At 43.8% G+C, this 16,604-nt stretch overlaps 1 protein-coding gene and 2 pseudogenes across 1 annotated transcript in view; 2 read left to right on the top strand and 1 right to left on the bottom strand.

Moving 5' to 3' along the window:
- The window catches only part of IFT43 (intraflagellar transport 43), a 115,349-nt gene that overhangs the window by 44,609 nt on the left and 54,136 nt on the right, over positions 1–16,604 (bottom strand). The gene's annotated exons all lie outside the window — the stretch shown is intronic.
- Positions 7,908–8,700, top strand: LOC105886700 (annotated as a pseudogene).
- LOC100955842 lies at positions 10,292–10,802 on the top strand (annotated as a pseudogene).

The following is a 16,604-nucleotide window of genomic DNA, read 5'->3' as shown; positions in this document are numbered from 1 at the left end:
AAAAAAAAAAGAAAAGTGTGTTACTGTGATTTATGAGAAAAATATATTAGTCTTTATTTAATACAGCTGACCTTCAAACAACATGGGGATGATGGGTGTTGACCCCCCACCATGTAGTCAAAGACTCACCTAAAACTTTTTTGTGTGTGTGTGAGACAAAGTCTCACTTTGTCGCCCTTGATAGAGCGCTGTGGCATCATAGCTCACAGCAACCTCAAACTCTTGGGCTTAAGTGATCCTCTTGCATCAGCCTACCAAATAGCTAGGACTTCAGGAGCCTGCCACAATACCCCGCTATTTTTAGAGACAGGGTCTCACCCTGACTCAGCCTGTTCTTGAACCTGTGAGCTCAGGCAATCTACCTGCCTCAGCCTCCCAAACTGCCAGGACTATAGGCGTGAGCCACTGTGCCCAGCCTACCTATAAATGCTGACTCAGCAAAAACTTATCTACTACTAGCCAGTCTACTGTTGACTGGAAGCCTTACAAATAATATAAACAGTTATTAACACACATTTTGTACATTATATGTATTTGTATTCTTATGATAAAGTAAGCTAGAGAAAAAAAAATTTTACTAAAAAAAGCATAAGAAAAAAAAACACATAGCTACATTTATTAAGTGGAAGCCAATCTAGAGAAGGAAGAGGGAGCTTGGTCTGTCTTAGGGGTAGAGGAAGCAGAAAGAAAATCCTCATGTAAGTGGCTCCCAGCAGCTCAAACTTGTGTTTTTCTGTGGTCATCTATAAATACAGGCAGTCCCCAGTTACAGACTGCATGATTTATGGCATTCCACACCAATGGGCCCTCAAAGATCCCCATAAGGATAATTTCTAACTAGAGAACTAAATTAGTAATTCTCCAGCTAGTTTCGTCTATGCATGTAATGCCTGATGTAGGTGGCGCAGCACCTTTACCTAGCAGCCAGTCTATCATACGTAGAGAAGCAGGTGACCGAAACACAAGAACATGAAGAATCAGAAGATCCAGGGCCAAGAAGGTTGATGACAAAAGAATTAGCTGGAGCCTTTCATCTATTGAAGCAAGATCTGCTAAGCTTGAGAAGCAAGATCCTAACATTGAGTAGTTTACAAAGGTTTACTACACAGTTAATGAGAACTTCAGTGGCTATGAGGCCACTTCGTATGAAAAAAGAAAGCGGCTGAGTAAACAGCACCAGATACCTTTCTCAAGAAACCGACCTCAGGGCGGTGCCTGTGGCTCAAGGAGTGGGGTGCCCAGCCCCATACTCTAGAGGTGTCTGGTTTAAACCCAGCCCTGGCCAAAACACAGGAAAAAAAAAAAAAAAAGAAAGAAAGAAACCGACTTTAATGGTAGGCGCTCCTCCTCCAGAAACAGAATCAAATCAAGATGGAGGACTCCATCCTCTCCAGCACCACCTCCATCATCTTCTGATCTACCTTAGCCATCTTCTCGCCTCAAAAATGCCCTTTCCCATAAGCAAGACCTTGTTGCAACATTAAGTGTTAACCTTTAAAACTTTTTTTTGAAATTTCTCCTATTTCAACTTTTTGTGTGAGTCTGTTTTTATGTTGCTCAGATTAAAAGAGCATAATAGTTCTTATAATTCATTATTATAGTCGGGAGGTGTTAATACTATTATTACAGTGTTATAGTACATTATTTTTATAACATACGAGCCATTATAGTTCTGCTATTTCTATTATTATTATTTATCGTTAGATGTCAAAAGGTGGAAAGGTATCACAGAGAACCAGGCCAATAGAGTTAATAGCAGAGGTTTATCCAGATGGGCTGCCACCAAAAATGGAAAATGGCAGCAGTACAGAGGTAGGGTAAGAGGCCTCTTCAAAAGCAATTCAGGTGTGGCGCAAGTGTAGCTCAGGAGGTGGAGGCCTGCTCTGACAGAGATCAAAGGTCATCTGCTGGAGACCTTGTAAAAGGTCCCAGGGTTATCTGCTCTAAGCCTTTTGTAACCTGGAAAGAATGTTTTAACAGAACTAGAAAAGCACGGGGAGTTCTGTTCTTTGCTTAATGAATGTCCAGATGTCTGGAGCCAGAGAAAGAGTAACAATTATTGTCATATATGCACTGTTCCTTAGGGATCCAAGTTATATACAAATCCAACCTAAAGACCTTCTCAAGAATATTTCACAACTGTAACCTGGGGACCTCCTGTATTTGGTTTTTTGGCATGCAGCTCCTAAAAATCCCTGGAATCTCCAATGTGACAAGAATCTTTTTGTATGCCAATGAAATGACTGCTGGCTGAGAGCTCCAGGATAGTTTCCAGAAAGGGAACTGGTTACCAGGGAAACTTTCAGTCCCACTCCCTGACCTCCAGGGACAAGGGAGGGGCTGAAGTTGAACTGATCCCAAATGAACTATGATTTGATCAATCATGGCTTTGAAACTAAGCTTCCATAAACACCCCAAAAGGTAGGTTTTGAGAGCTTGGAGTTTGGTGACTGAGAATGTATCCACGTGATGGGAACGTGGTACACCCCAGCTCCAACAGGACAAAAGCTCTTGTAATCAGGTCCCTTCCAAATCTCATCCTATCTATCTCTTTAGCTGGCTGTTTATTTGCACCCTTTAAAATATGCTTTGTAGTAAATTGGTAATAGTAAGTAAAGGGTCTCCCTGAGTTCTGTGAGCCACTCTAACAAATTAATCAAACCTGAAAAGCGGGTGGTGGGAGCATTCAATTTATAGCCAGTGGTTCAGAAGCACAGATAAACAGCCTGTAGCTTTCAACTGGCATCGGAAATAGGGGCCAGTCTTGTGGGACTTAGCTCTCAACCTGTGGGATCTGATGCTAAATCCAGGTAGAGAGTGCTAGAATTGAGTAAAATTGTAGAGTACAGTAGCAGAGACTAGTGTTCACATTACACAAAGAGCATTTGACCAACATTTCTTTTTACATCTGCAAGTACCCCAAGATCATGCCATATCAGAAAGGCATCTCAAAGAAGAGTGATAACGTGTCCCTTGTACCACTCGTCACATACCTGTCCACACTTCAGTGGCTCCTACTTACTAAAAATATGAAATCATGCCTGGAGTTCAAGGCCTAGCCTGCCCATCACATTCCACTCCTCGACACAAACCTGGGCTTCAGTCACCTTGGCGTGCTCAGCCTAATCACGCTGTGGTGGCTCATGCGTGCCTCCACACACCTGGCCCCTGCCCCTCCACCATCAATGTTTGTCAAATGTTTCATTCCAAGGTAATAATTCAGAGGTTAAAATGACTTGTTTCAAGCAGTCTTCTAGAAAGTGTATTTCACATGTTCACAGATAACTTTTTGAGTTGCAAAGGCCTTTGAGACCACTCGTTTTATTGGTGAAGACAGAGCCCAGGGTGTGGAGCTAGCTGCACAAAGCTATGGGGCACCTCTCCCCCTCCCACCCCACCCCAGGGCTCTGCACTATGCCCACCACACAAGCAGATGTCCTGACTCCCAGTGCAAACATGGGAAAAGAGGGGGCTCACAAATGAGCTCAGGAAATGGCCTCAAAGGCAGAAGCCTGATCCTATTTAATGTGCTTTGGGGCGCCTAGCTCTGGGGCACTCTGCCTTCAGTCTAGCCATGGAGCCACAAGCAAAGGCTGCTAGTGTACTTGTAATAGTACCCAGCTCCTGAGCTGGCTGCCTGGGAATGGATCCAGTTCTTAGAGGGCACTACAGGGTTAGAAGGACAATCATTGCCAATGCCTAATTGAACTTAATGACTAGCCTAATTAAGTCCTTTAATGGCAGGGCTGGCATGGCCTTGCCTGGTGCTCCAAGTGCAGGCTGCATCCTCTGTACTTACTTTCTTCTGATGGGTGAGGTAGCTGGCTGGAGCACAGCTCTGCAGACAGGTAGGCCACGGGCAGTCAGAAGGGCTAACGTCATGCGTTCCTTCCTTGATGATATTTTCACAGGCTGAGCATACTGGATCCACATCAGAATAGCCCCTCAGGTAATATTTGCTGGAGCTCTACCATGGGCAAAGATGCTGTACCAGGTGCCAAAGGGCATAAAAATGGAAGGCAGCAAGGCACTAAGAAAAAATAAGACCAGGACCCTTACATCAGTCCTACCTGGGTTCAAAGTCTAACTGGCTACTTACTAGGTGTGTGAGTTTGAGCAAGTTATTTAACATTTCTGAAAGTCTGTTTCCTCTTCCCAAGTAGTAGTAATAACAGCACCTACTTCATGGGTTGTTTCAAGAATTAAATAAGAGAACTGTGTTAGCACAGTGGCCAAAAAAAAAAGTTACAATAAATGATGTGACAAGAGGGCTGGGCAAGACAAGGGGCTGTCCCCAAATGAGTTCTGCAGTACGCCCGGGAAGGCAGAATCTGTTTCTGAGGATGAAGTTGCAAATTTCCTACAACGAGAGTTGTTTTAAAAAATGCAGGAGAGTCTGGGCATGTGGCTCATATCTGTAATCCTACCACTCTGGCAGGCCACAGTGGGTGGATTGCCTGAGTTCACAGGTTCAAGACCAGCCTAAGCAAGAGTGAGACTCCATCTCTAAAAATAGTCTAGCATTGTGGTGGGCGCCTGTAGTCCCAGCTACTTGGGAAGCTGAGACAAGAGAATCGCTTGAGCCCAAGAGTTGGAGGTTGCTGTGAGCTATGATGCAACGGTACTCTACTGAGGGTGACAAAGTGAGACTTTGTCTCAAAAAAGCAAAACAAAAAAAACCCCGGGAAGTTGATAATGGCAAGTCTCATAACTGAGGGTTCAACCTCAAGAATAATGAATGGTCTTTCCCGTAAGGTTTTATGAAAATCTGTACATTGGCGGAAGTTCCACTGCAGATGGTGGTTTGAAAAAGTGATAATGGCAAGTAAATAAATAAATAGAAATAACTTAAATGTCCACCAACAAGGGAATAGTGCATCCATACAAAGGATTATTATGCAGCGGTTAGAAAAGTGAGATAAAGTCTGTGGACTAAGTGATCACCAATATGTACTTATTGTTACATGAAATAAAAAGGTATACAACAGAATATGACCCCCTTTATGTGAAAAAAAAAATCCACAGATTTTTGTGAGGACATCTACTGAAGTGTGTAAAGATACCAACAAACCATTGCAGCAATTACTTCTAAAGAGATGGTCGGGGGCAGCACCTGTGGCTCAAAGGAGTAGGGCACTGGCCCCATATACTAGAGGTGGCGGGTTCAAACCCAGCCCCGGCCAAAAAAATAAAAACAAACAAAAAGAGATGGTCAGGACTGGAGGAGATGACAGTTTCAGGCAAATTCAGCAGCATCTGTCTTACCGACAGTTTTATATCATCACAGTGTTCTCAGTTTGCTCGTACACTAAAAAGGCTGCAATGAAAAATAGGATCGCTGGGGCCGCTTCCACTGAGTCAATGAATATAAGCTAGACTGTCCACTATTTAAGCAGACTCCGAGCAGCACTTACTGAAATAGAATAGAATTTGACAGGAGAGTAGACAAGACTGGCTTCAACTTTCAAGTCTTGAGACTAAAGCACTTTGCGACAGTCTGGAAAAACAAAAGGAATATTCCAGAGGTGACTCTGCTTTTGCATGCTGTCATTTAAGGGACACTTCTGTAGGCTGCTCATTTCTTTCCTGACCCTGAGAGACCCTCCAACTTTACTCCTACCCCTGGCTCTAAGAAATGACCACCTCTAATCACCAGAGGATTTCCTCTTCTGCAAGTAGTAAGTCAAGCGTAGCTTCACTTAGGAAAAGCTAAACGCCCTGAGGAAGTTGGGAGCAGGCTCTGGGTGAAGCGAGGCTCTGTGCCTGCACTTGGCTGCCTTTGCCGTCACAGGCAGTTAAGAAACAGTTCTGCTGACTTAGGTAGAAGCCCATCTCTTGTAGGCTGGGTGGCCTCAAGGCCTTGCCCTTTCCTGGGGCACAGACAACAAGTTCATCCCAAGTCACTCACTGCCCTTGCACCTTCCGCCTCCCTAGGGCCATCAGACGCTCACCTCTGCTCCAGGGAGAGAACTGACTAGGGCCACTTGTCAAAAAGACTGCTCCGCTTTTCAGAATGGGAAGTGAAGTACCCAGATGCTGCAGGTCACAGGGCTTGCAGGGACAGACTTATCACCTTTGAAAGGGAAGTTCTGGACAGAAATGCAAGATTCCAATTATTTCACACTTATTTGCCATGGTAAATTGGTTTTGTGACTCTAGACAAACCTTCCAGGGCCCTAAACTGCAATGCACATAACCTAGAACATCTCTGCTTATTCTGCATTGAATATCACTGTATCAGCCCAAGTAGAATTGTATGGAAGTGTTTACCCAAATCCTTAATGAGAAAATGATGCATGTGTCACACCTTCTCCCCAGAACGTGGGATCTGTGAATACCACATCGAAAGTCTTTGCAGTACTTTCCACAGGTCACTTCATGGCTACTACACAAATAAACTCTGGAAACCTGCTCTCTGCTTTTGCTGCTTGAGAAATATTAACACCTATTGTCTGCTCTTGATTACTTTGGAGTACTACATAGCTCTTAGAAATGAGCCAGTTCTATTCTGTATTGAGATTTCAGAAAGATCAGCAAGAATATTATTATGAGATCCAAGAAAAGTGCATAACAGATATGTTACTATTTGTGTCTGATGTGGTGATGATGGGGAGAATATATTAACCTTTTTTTGTAAATGCATACAGAACCTCTGGAAAGAAACACTGAAAAACTGGTTGATAGTAATTGCCTGGGGTGGGGGTGGGGGCGTAAACTGGGGACCTGAGGAAGTAGGGAAGGGAGAAAGACACTTATACTTCATACCCGACCCTTTTGTCCCTTTTGAATTCCATACTATACATATTTCTTCATTAAAAAAATTAAAATCAGCTCGGCGCCTGTGGCTCAAGCAGCTAAGGCACCAGCCACATACACCTGAGCTGGTAGATTCAAATCCAGGCTGGGCCCGCCAAATAACGATGGCTGCAACCAAAAAACAGCTGGGCATTGTGGCGGGCGCCTGTAGTCCCAGCTACTTGGGAGGCAGAGGCAGGAGACTTGCGTGAGCCTAGGAGTTGGAGGTTGCTGTGAGCTGTGAGCCATGGTACTCTACCCAGGGCGACAGCTTGAGGCTCTGTCTCAAAAAAAAAAAAAAATCAAAATCTACCAGGAGTTCTAATGTCTCAAAAGATGACATGGAGTCAACAATGACTAAAATACAGGAATGTGTACTGCCTCCACATCCTATTCTTCTCCTCCCTCACAGTCCTCTTGAAATGATCCACCTTTGGGTGGTGCCTATGGCTCAAGGAGTAGGGTGTCAGCCCCATTATACCAGAGGTGGTGGGTTCAAACCCGGCCCTGGCCAAAAACTGCAAAAAAAAAAAAAGAAAGAAATGATCCACCTTTCTCAACTTTTGAGCTTTAAAGTTAGACTTTACTCTACAAAATGGCAGCATGCCATTATAAAACGGGGTTCTGTCTAACAAAGCTAGACCTGGGTACCTGCCAGATAAGGAACAGCCACAGAAGGAACCCAAAGTGCACCTCCACCTATGCCCATGAAGAGTGACTTTCAGTGAGTTGTCGCATTGCTGTGCACACTTCAGAGACTGGTGCTTCACAGACATACTGTCCTGCCATTGTTTATCCACTATTCCCGTTGCTCCCCAACTACAGCTACAAACAAATGAAATCTACCAAAATAATACTAGTGTTTGAAGACTGAAAAAGCCTAGGGATAGAATGAGTTTGACACATCTCATACTTTTTGCTACTTCAATAAGGACACTAATTTTGTTCTAGTTATTTCAGTGTACACAGTCCGGGTGTTACTTATTTCATCTTTAGATCCCACTGAACACACTTGATTTCCAGTAATAAAGAATGCAATTAAATTCTATTTTTTAAAAAATAAACATGGTGCCCTCTCCCATGGTGCCTTGGAGGCAATCAGATACTTCAGGATGAAGCTGAATATCTCCTTCCCAGCCACTGGCTGCCAAAAACTCACTGAAGTGTACGATGAACGCAAACTTCGTACTTTCTGAGATGTGTATGGCCACAGAAGTTGCTGCTGATGCGCTGCGTGAAGAATGGAAGGGTTATGTGGTTTGAATCAGCGGTGGAAACAACAAGCAAGGTTTCCCCATGAAGCAAGGTGTCTTGACCCATGGCCGGGTCCGCCTGCTGCTGAGAAAGGAGCATTCCTGTTATAGATCAAGGAGAACTGGAGAAAGGAAATGCATGTCTGTTCGGGGTTGCACTGTGGATGCCAAACTGAGTGTTCTCAACTTGGTTGTTCTAAAAAAAAAGGAGAGAAGAATATCCCTGGAGTGAATGACACTATGGTACCCCAGTGTCTGGGGCCCAAAAGAGTTAGCAAAATCTGCAAACTTTTCCGTCTATCTAAAGAAGATGATGTTTGCCAATACCTTGTGAGAAAGGCCCTTAAACAAAGAAGGTAAGAAACCTAGGACCAGAGCACCCAAGATTTGGCATCTTGTAACTCCACATGTCCTACAACATAAATGCTGGAGGATTGCTCTGAAGAAACAGTGTACTAAGAAAAATAAGGAAGAGGCTGCCGTGTATGCTAAACTTTTGGCCAAGAGAATGAAGGAGGCCAAAGAAAAGTGCCAGGTACAGATTGCCAAGAGACACAGGCTGTCCTCTCTGAGAGATTCTACTTCTAAGTCTGAATGCAGATATAAAATCTTTGGAGTAACAAATGAGATTATCTCCTTTAAAAATAAATAAATGTGGTTTCTCTAAGGTCATTTAAATAACAACTTACCTGGCTCCTCTACCATCTTCCTGTTCAACTCTGAACATAAGTTGAGATCAAAGCAAAAAATTACCCTTCAGGGAATTTACATAGAACAAACAATCTAAGGTGTACATTAAAAAGATACGATGTTGGGCAGTGCCTGTGGCTCAAAGGAGTAGGGCACTGGCCCCATATGTGGGAGGTAGGTGGTGGGTTCAAACCCAGCCTCAGCCAAAAGAAAAAAAAAAAAAGATACGATGTTGCTTGGTCCACGTCTTGGATACTACCTGGAAGAAAAGTATATATGCAGGCCAAAGCACAAGATGATAAAGTGGAGATAGAAGTCCAAGCAGGGAGTTCACATGAACATCTCCAAAGCCACAGAAACAGGGACACGGCCCCTATGCCCTGGTCACAGCCATTGGTAATGAATACACAACTAGCTACCTAAGACCTTCCCTTCTTAACTGTCTCCCATGTAACTGCCCCCATCTGATGTTGTCCAATTTTGAACACTCAAGTCTGATACATGACCTACCTCATTTCAGAACCAAACAATTGGCTCAGCGGCTCAAGTGGCTAAGGTGCCAGCCACATACACCTAAGGTGGCAGGTTTGAATCCCCAGCCTGGGCCCGCCAAACAACAATGATGGCTGCAACCAAAAAATGGCCAGGTGTTGTGGTGGGCGCCTGTAGTCCCAGCTACTTGGGAGGCTGAGGCAGGAGACTCGCTTGAGGTTGCTGTGAGCGTGATGTCATAGCACTCTATCCAGGGGGATAGCTTGAGGCTCCATCTCAACAACAACAACAAAAAAAAAGAACCAAACAATTGTCCATCCATGATGCCCAGGATCCCCTGGCTATGCCATATCAATTCTGGGTTCTTTGTGACTAAGGGGTAGTAAGTGGAAAATCAATTCTCAAAAGTCTAACATTATTTTTCTTGAAAACAAAATTGTGCTTATCGATTAAAATCTGAAGGTCAAGAATTAAGTTATCTTAATTCATTGGGACTCAGCGATACCTTCTTAATTATTGGAGCTCTGTAAAAAAAAAAAAAAGGTCCAAAATTTACTCACTGATCAAATATGTACTGAGTACCTATATGTACCAAGCCCTATAGACCAAGATGCAAACAATATAGGCAAACATCTCCTGCACAGTAACTATTTACTAGTAATACAAAGGTAAAGGCAGCTGCTTAACAGGCTCTCAAACAGTTCTGTAAAGACTAAATAAAAATAATAATGGAGAATGAGGAAAGAGCCACATTTAGTCAAATATTAACAACTGGTCATTCAAGGTACATGGATGTTTCTTGTACTACTGCAACTTTTCTATAGGTTTGAAATTTTTCAAAATAAAAAGATTAGAGTGAGGGAAAGATAGAATCACAGGTATAAAATGTATGTCAGGCAACCAAATAGCTGATAAAAGTGCCTTATAGAAGAATTTCCTTTCATAAGTGAAAATTAGAACACTGGAGTGGCAGTTGTTGTGACTGATCGTGCTGGTTGTCTCTGGAGTCCATTCCTCTGGCTGCCCCTGCCACACTGGCTGACCATGGTGTAGCAGGTGCTATGTCTGTGAGCAAGATCTTGGTGGAGCTGCAGGGCTTTTGGCTGCCAAGCAGGATATCCAAGAGGCAATCTGAAAAGTTGTAGAGTTTAGAACAAACAGCTTGTGAGATTTTAACTTTATTGCAAAGGTTCCATCAGGGGACTGGGTTTCAGGTCATTCCAAAGAGGTGTGTGAAAGCTTGAGAACATTTGGTACACTAAAAACTCATCTAACATCTTTGAAGACCAAGTTCCCTGCTAAACAAGATTACAGACTTCATCAACAGTGGAGGTTTGTGTCACAGCACTTGGTCATCTTGGCAGTATTTGTGTGCTTGAAAACAGCAATACTAGTGACTCAAGAAGCAGTTACAGAAATCCTTGGCATTGAGCCAGATCAGGAGAAAGGACTTCATCTGGATGTAGATTACCTCGCGGCAGTTCTCCTTCTTGCTCGTGGTGAACTGTCTGTTGACACTGTGACTGCTGGAGACTACTCTCAGCTTCTCCACATCTCCACCTTCATCAGTGACCTGGATTCCAGTTTCCACCTTCTCAACCTGAAAAATTACTCCCTCAGGAAGCCCTGTGATGGACTGAAGTATGACATGAAGACAGTAAGGAGGTGGCTTATGATCTCTCCATCTAGGGCTTCCATAAGGATGTGGCGACAGCTTGGGTTGAAAATAAGAGGTTCTCCCTGTGCCTGGCCTTGCTGACCTCAGCAGTTGCCAGGAGAGCACAGAGTGCCTTAGGGCAGTTAGGATGCCCAGTAGTTAAAAGCTGTGCTTTGTTTTCTTAACCAGTTGTGTGGTGTGAGTACCAGAACTGAAACACTTTTGAGGAGAGGGATAAAAAAATAGCCTTCACACAGACAGAATTTTCTTCCTTGTTTCAGTCAATTTGCTCTGTAATTCAGTGTATGGTAATTCTATAAAAAAGCATATATGTATATCTCTTGGTAAAAAGGAAAAGTAGAAAATCACCATTTGAAATTTGACAATCTTCAAAGAAATCATGGCTCCTGGTAACTAACATCCATGGAACCTACAACCATTAGGAGGGAGTTTGATGGGGACTGTAAAATAGAGGCTGACCCTTGACCCCACTGATCAATCCCAACCTCACTTAACACAGAGGAACCAGGCACCTGGGCCTTCAGGTAAGACACAGCAGGACACACACAGCACCACCTACAAAGTATCCCTGCCCAAAGAGTGAACCTACCTAGACTTAACTATTATTTAGAGCCAAATCTAACTATAAGTGTGACAGAGAACATGAGGACAGAGAAACAAGTTAAACACCATGACTAGGAAGCAATGGGCCAAATTCAGAAATGTGGGATACTCTATAGGACAAGTTTCTTACCAAAAAAAAAAAAAAATATATCAGTGACAAAGGGAAAAGGGGAGAGGAGTTCTTACAGAATAAAAGAGACACTATAGACATATAACAACTAAATACAGCACATAGACCTTGATTTGTCCTTTGTACACTCCAACCGCAAGAAGACATCTTTGAGACAAGAGAAGTAACTCAATATGACCTGGCTATCAGATGACATTAAGGAATTATTATTAATTTTGATAGGCCTGCTAATGGCATGATGATTAATAAACAAAAACAGTCCTTATCAGTTAACAAAAATTATCTCCAGCAAGAAAGGAGGGAGAGTGAGAATCAATGACATTCTTTATACATCGTGAAGCTCCTCTTCTCATCCTTGGCCTCATGCAGGACAAGGCATTTTTCACATCTGTATGTGAACTAGTCTTAAGATTAAATAACTAGGTATCTTTAAATAGGTTTAACCCAGGACTTCCTCATCTTTTCCAAGACACAGAACACATTTTTTTTTTGCAGTTTTTGGCTGGGGCTGGGTTTGAACCTGCCACCTCCAGTATATGGGGCCAGCGCCCTACTCCTTGAGCCACAGGTGCCTCCCGTAGAACACTTAAAAATAACATTTGAATGATAAACTTGGGGGGCTGGACGAGACTTCTCCTGGCCACAGGGGCCACCCCAGGGGCCTTGGCAGCACTAGGAATGCCCAGCAGGCATAGGGCATGCCCGCATCTTGGCACACCTGCACACACAGTGCAGCACACAGCACACCAGCTGGGGAGCTCCAGCTAACATACCCCCCTCCACCCCGAGATGCTTTTTAAAGAAATTGACTTCTATGGGGATAGGCAGCCTGTACGAGAACTGGTTTAAGAGGACAAAACAAATATTTGCAACTGTGCTTACAGCTCTAGGAGCCCTCTGGCTCTGTGAGTTTTTGCCTTTCACGCTTTTGTAGCCTGATAAGAGTTAACTGCTCACTACTAACAATAAGGTAAAAAGACTCCAGTATGGAAATGACATGGAGAGGGAGACAAAGCCCTTTAGTATTCTCAAAACATCTATGCCATGTTTTAAAAAAAAGAGAGAGAGGGAAGAGGAAGAAAGGAGGGAGGAGGGGGCAACCTCAGGACCCGCACACAGCAGTTCTACCGCCATCTTGATGTCCTTGATGCGTGCAGATGGTGTGGAAGTGGCTGGCACCAGAACGGCCCATGAGAAGGAATGAGCGGCCAATGGAGATTTATGTGAGGAGAGTGAGATGGACAAGGTAAAATTGTCAGGAGGAGTTGTTAGAAAGTAAAATATATTGTGACAATTCCACTCCTGCCGTTCATCAATAAACTGACAGATCATTTAGTGTCAATTAGGAGTGATAGATGGACAAGTCCCCATGATCCTGGGCCAAAATTAATGGCTGGGAGGGAGAGGGTGATTGAAAATGACGGCTGACATTGAGAGCAAAGTCCTGAAAGTCCCTGAGGGGCCATTACTTGCCTCATTCTCTTGCAGATCAATGCAGGGACAAACCCAAAAACAGACACTTTGAGACAAAACTTAATCAGACTATCTTTCCTTCCTCGCCCTCCCAAGCTGGCTCCCTCTCTTCAGTTCTAATCCCACGGCCAAGTCAGTGACCCACCATAGATGTCCCACCTCGGGCAACTTTAGAGGCAAGGACAACCTGGCTCTAAGATGGAATCATTGTGATAGCCAAGACTCTGGCGCCAAGAAAAGGGACAGGTAGTGATCCAGGTCTCAGGCAATTCCTGGATTCAGTCCTTTTTATGGCTCAGGGAACAGCATTTGAGCTCTGACCTTCAACATCTCTAGCCAGCAAAGTAGTTCATAGATGCTCTGCTCTCTTATCTTGAGCAGTGTTATACAAATAAAGCCAAAGGAGCCATTGTAAAGGAGCACATTTCCTTTACAATGAGCTCCTCAATCAGATAAACAGCCCTCCTATTTCCCAGTGTACACGATACAGCTGTAGACCTCTGGAAGTCTCACTTTCCTTCTACCTTCTTGAATGGAATCTACCTAATGGAGTCAGTGTAATGCAAATACAAAGTGCTTCCATGGAATGAATGTGTGTCTCCCCCCACAAATTTCTTTTATTTTTGAGACAGAATCTCACTTTGTCATACCCAGTAGAGTGCTGTGTTGTCACAGCTCACAGAAACCTCAGACTCTTGGGCTCAAGCAATTCTCTTGCCTCAGCCTCCCAAGTAGCTGGGACTACAGGCTCCTGCTACAACACTCGCCTAATTTTCCTATTTTTTAGTAGAGATGGAGTCTCACTCCTGCTCAGGCTAGTCTTGAACTATTGAGCTCAAGCAATCCACCTGCATCAGCCTCCCACAGTGCTAGGATTATAAGCATGAGCCACTGCACCCAGCCCTGTTTCATTTGTTTCTTGTTTATAATGTGCTCCTCTGCCATTCCTGAATTTTTTTTTTAACAAACAAGTATATATAGTTTAGTATTTATTGTTTACTATGTGCCAGGCACTGTTCTAGATCACCCAAAAGAAAAAAAGATAAGAGGCAGGAAACACGAATTCTGAGGGAGAGGAAATAGGTAGCTGAAGAAGGCTAAGGGGACTGAGAAGCTTGAGGTGATGGGGCTGTGCCTTAGGCCTCCTCTTCAGCCTCTTCACCAAAGTCCTCCTCCCGTTCTGCGATGGAAGCCTGGTACTACTGATACTCTCAGAGATGAGGCTGTTCATGTTGCTCTCAGCCTCGGTCAATTCCATCTCATCCATGCCCTTGCCTGTATACCAGTGGAGGAAGACCTTCCAGTGGAACGTGGCAGTGAACTGCTCTGTACTTTACCAACTGATGGATGGAGAGGGTGGCATTATAGGGTTCAAACAAAGTATCAGAAACTTTGGGTGAGGGCACCACACTGAAGGTATTCATGATGGGGTCAGGATACGTCTCTGATCTTGCTGATGAGGAGCATGCCCATTCCAAAGTCTGTCCCCCAGCCCAGTGAGTGGGTCAGCTGAAAGCCTTGCAGGACGACACAGCTCTCTGTCTCCTTATGCACACATCCAGGACTGAATCAACCAGCTCGGCCATGTCTGTATAGTGGCCCTTGACCCAGTTGTTGCCTGCCCCGACTGACCAAAAATAAAGTTGTCTGGTCTGAAGATGTGGCCAAAAGGACCTGAGCGAACAGAGTCCATGGTCCAGGTTCTAGATCCACCAGGATAGCATGAGGAACATATTTGCCACCTGTGGCTTCACTGTAGTACAGAGAGATTTCATCCAGCTGTAGATTGCAGTACCCATGGTAGGTACCAGCGGGATGGATACTTTGTTCATCTCTGATCACCTCCCAGAACTTGGCACTGATTTGGTTGCCACACTGACTGGCCTAGATGTGCACAATTTCCCTCATGGTTAAAATTTATTGTTTTTGCTCACCTCAAGGTGTTTATAGGGCAAAAAAAAAAGCGTTTTGTTTTTTTTTCTCTCTGATAGTCGCAGGCCAAAAGAATGGAACCAGAAACTGGAGCAGTGAGGTCTGAATGCACCGACGGGAAGGTTCTGAGAGTGCCATTCCTGATTTGGGGAATGAAAATGCCTCCTGAATTAGAATTTGAGCTTCTGGAGGATAGGAAGCATACCTTCCACTCTGAGTACTTGCTAGAAGTACCTAGCAAGTATTAAAAAAAAAAAAAAAAAAGCCAATCCAAAAGGAAATTCTCCAAATTCTTCCTATTTCCCTCAACCCTTCTCAAAAATGTGCTTAGCTCTCCAAGCTCCCTCCTGTCTTCGAGGAAAAGGATCCCTCTTTCCTTCTGTCCCAGGCTAATCAGTAGCTCTTCGAAGGTCATAACCTAGCCCCCTGGATCCTGCACCATCAATTAAATATATTACTGACATGATCCTCAGCCCAGCCTTCTGCTTCCCCACACTGTACCATCTCTCTCTTTTTCACAGTAGTAGTTTATACTACTGGCTCCGTTAACCTCACTTCCCACTTCCTCTTCAACCAACTGAAATCTGGCTTCTGCCCCAATGTAAATCACTGTAACTACTCTCTCAAAGGCCCTTAATAAAGGCCCTTTATGACATCTGCTTCTTTACCCTCCAAACAATCAAATCTGAGGTTCTGTCATTGTCTTTTTCTGTTTGTAGCTAACTCAAACGGCATCTCTTTTTTGACCTCTCTTCTAGACTCCTGCACTGTGGAAATTATCTACATAAACCACTGGCTGATAAATCAGGCCCTTCCTCCTGTACTCCCTATCTTACAATACCAGTACCCAAACTGTGTGAAGCACCTTGCAGTGACCTTCGACTCCTCCTTCTACCCCTCACTGAACCAATGGCATTTCTATTAGCTCCACCTCCAAAATGTTGCCACAGCTCCTCTCTTGCTCATCCTTAAATCATTGCCCTAGTTCAGGTTTTGATACATAGAATATTTATTTCACAATAGATCATCCAGCCTTCCAGCTATTTCCCACACTAAGCAAAATAACTATCCTAAAATACTGATCTGATCCTCCATTTATTTAATATCACTGAGGGCTTATTATAGACCAGTGTGAGGTTCTGGGACATATAAATAAGAGTGTCTTCTCTTATGGAGTTTATATTACATATATAAATGCATGCACATGTCTGGTGGTGATAAGCAAAGCAGATGATGAGGAACAGAGTGATGGGGGTGCTACTCAATGTACAGTGATGTCACGTAGGACTTTGTAAAGGGACCTACGGCAAGGTCTCTGGATTTTACTTCAACTGGGTGGACTGACACTGGAAAGTTCTAAGCAGACAAGTAAAAGGTTTTCATCTGTTTTAGAGACAGTATCTCACTCTGTCACCTGGGCTACAGTGCAATGGCATTATCACAGCTCACTGCAACCTTGAATTCCTGGGCTCAAGTGATCTATTATCTCAGCCTCCTGAGTAGCTGAGACTACAAGCCTGTGCCACCATGCCTGTCTAATTTTTATATATATATATAT

The sequence above is a fragment of the Otolemur garnettii genome, unplaced genomic scaffold (genome assembly GCF_000181295.1).
Source record: "Otolemur garnettii isolate 467f Iridium unplaced genomic scaffold, OtoGar3 scaffold00020, whole genome shotgun sequence".
Classification (NCBI taxonomy): domain Eukaryota; kingdom Metazoa; phylum Chordata; class Mammalia; order Primates; family Galagidae; genus Otolemur; species Otolemur garnettii.
Note: the sequence above shows the minus strand (reverse complement) of the source record. Positions and strands in the feature narration are given on the sequence as shown.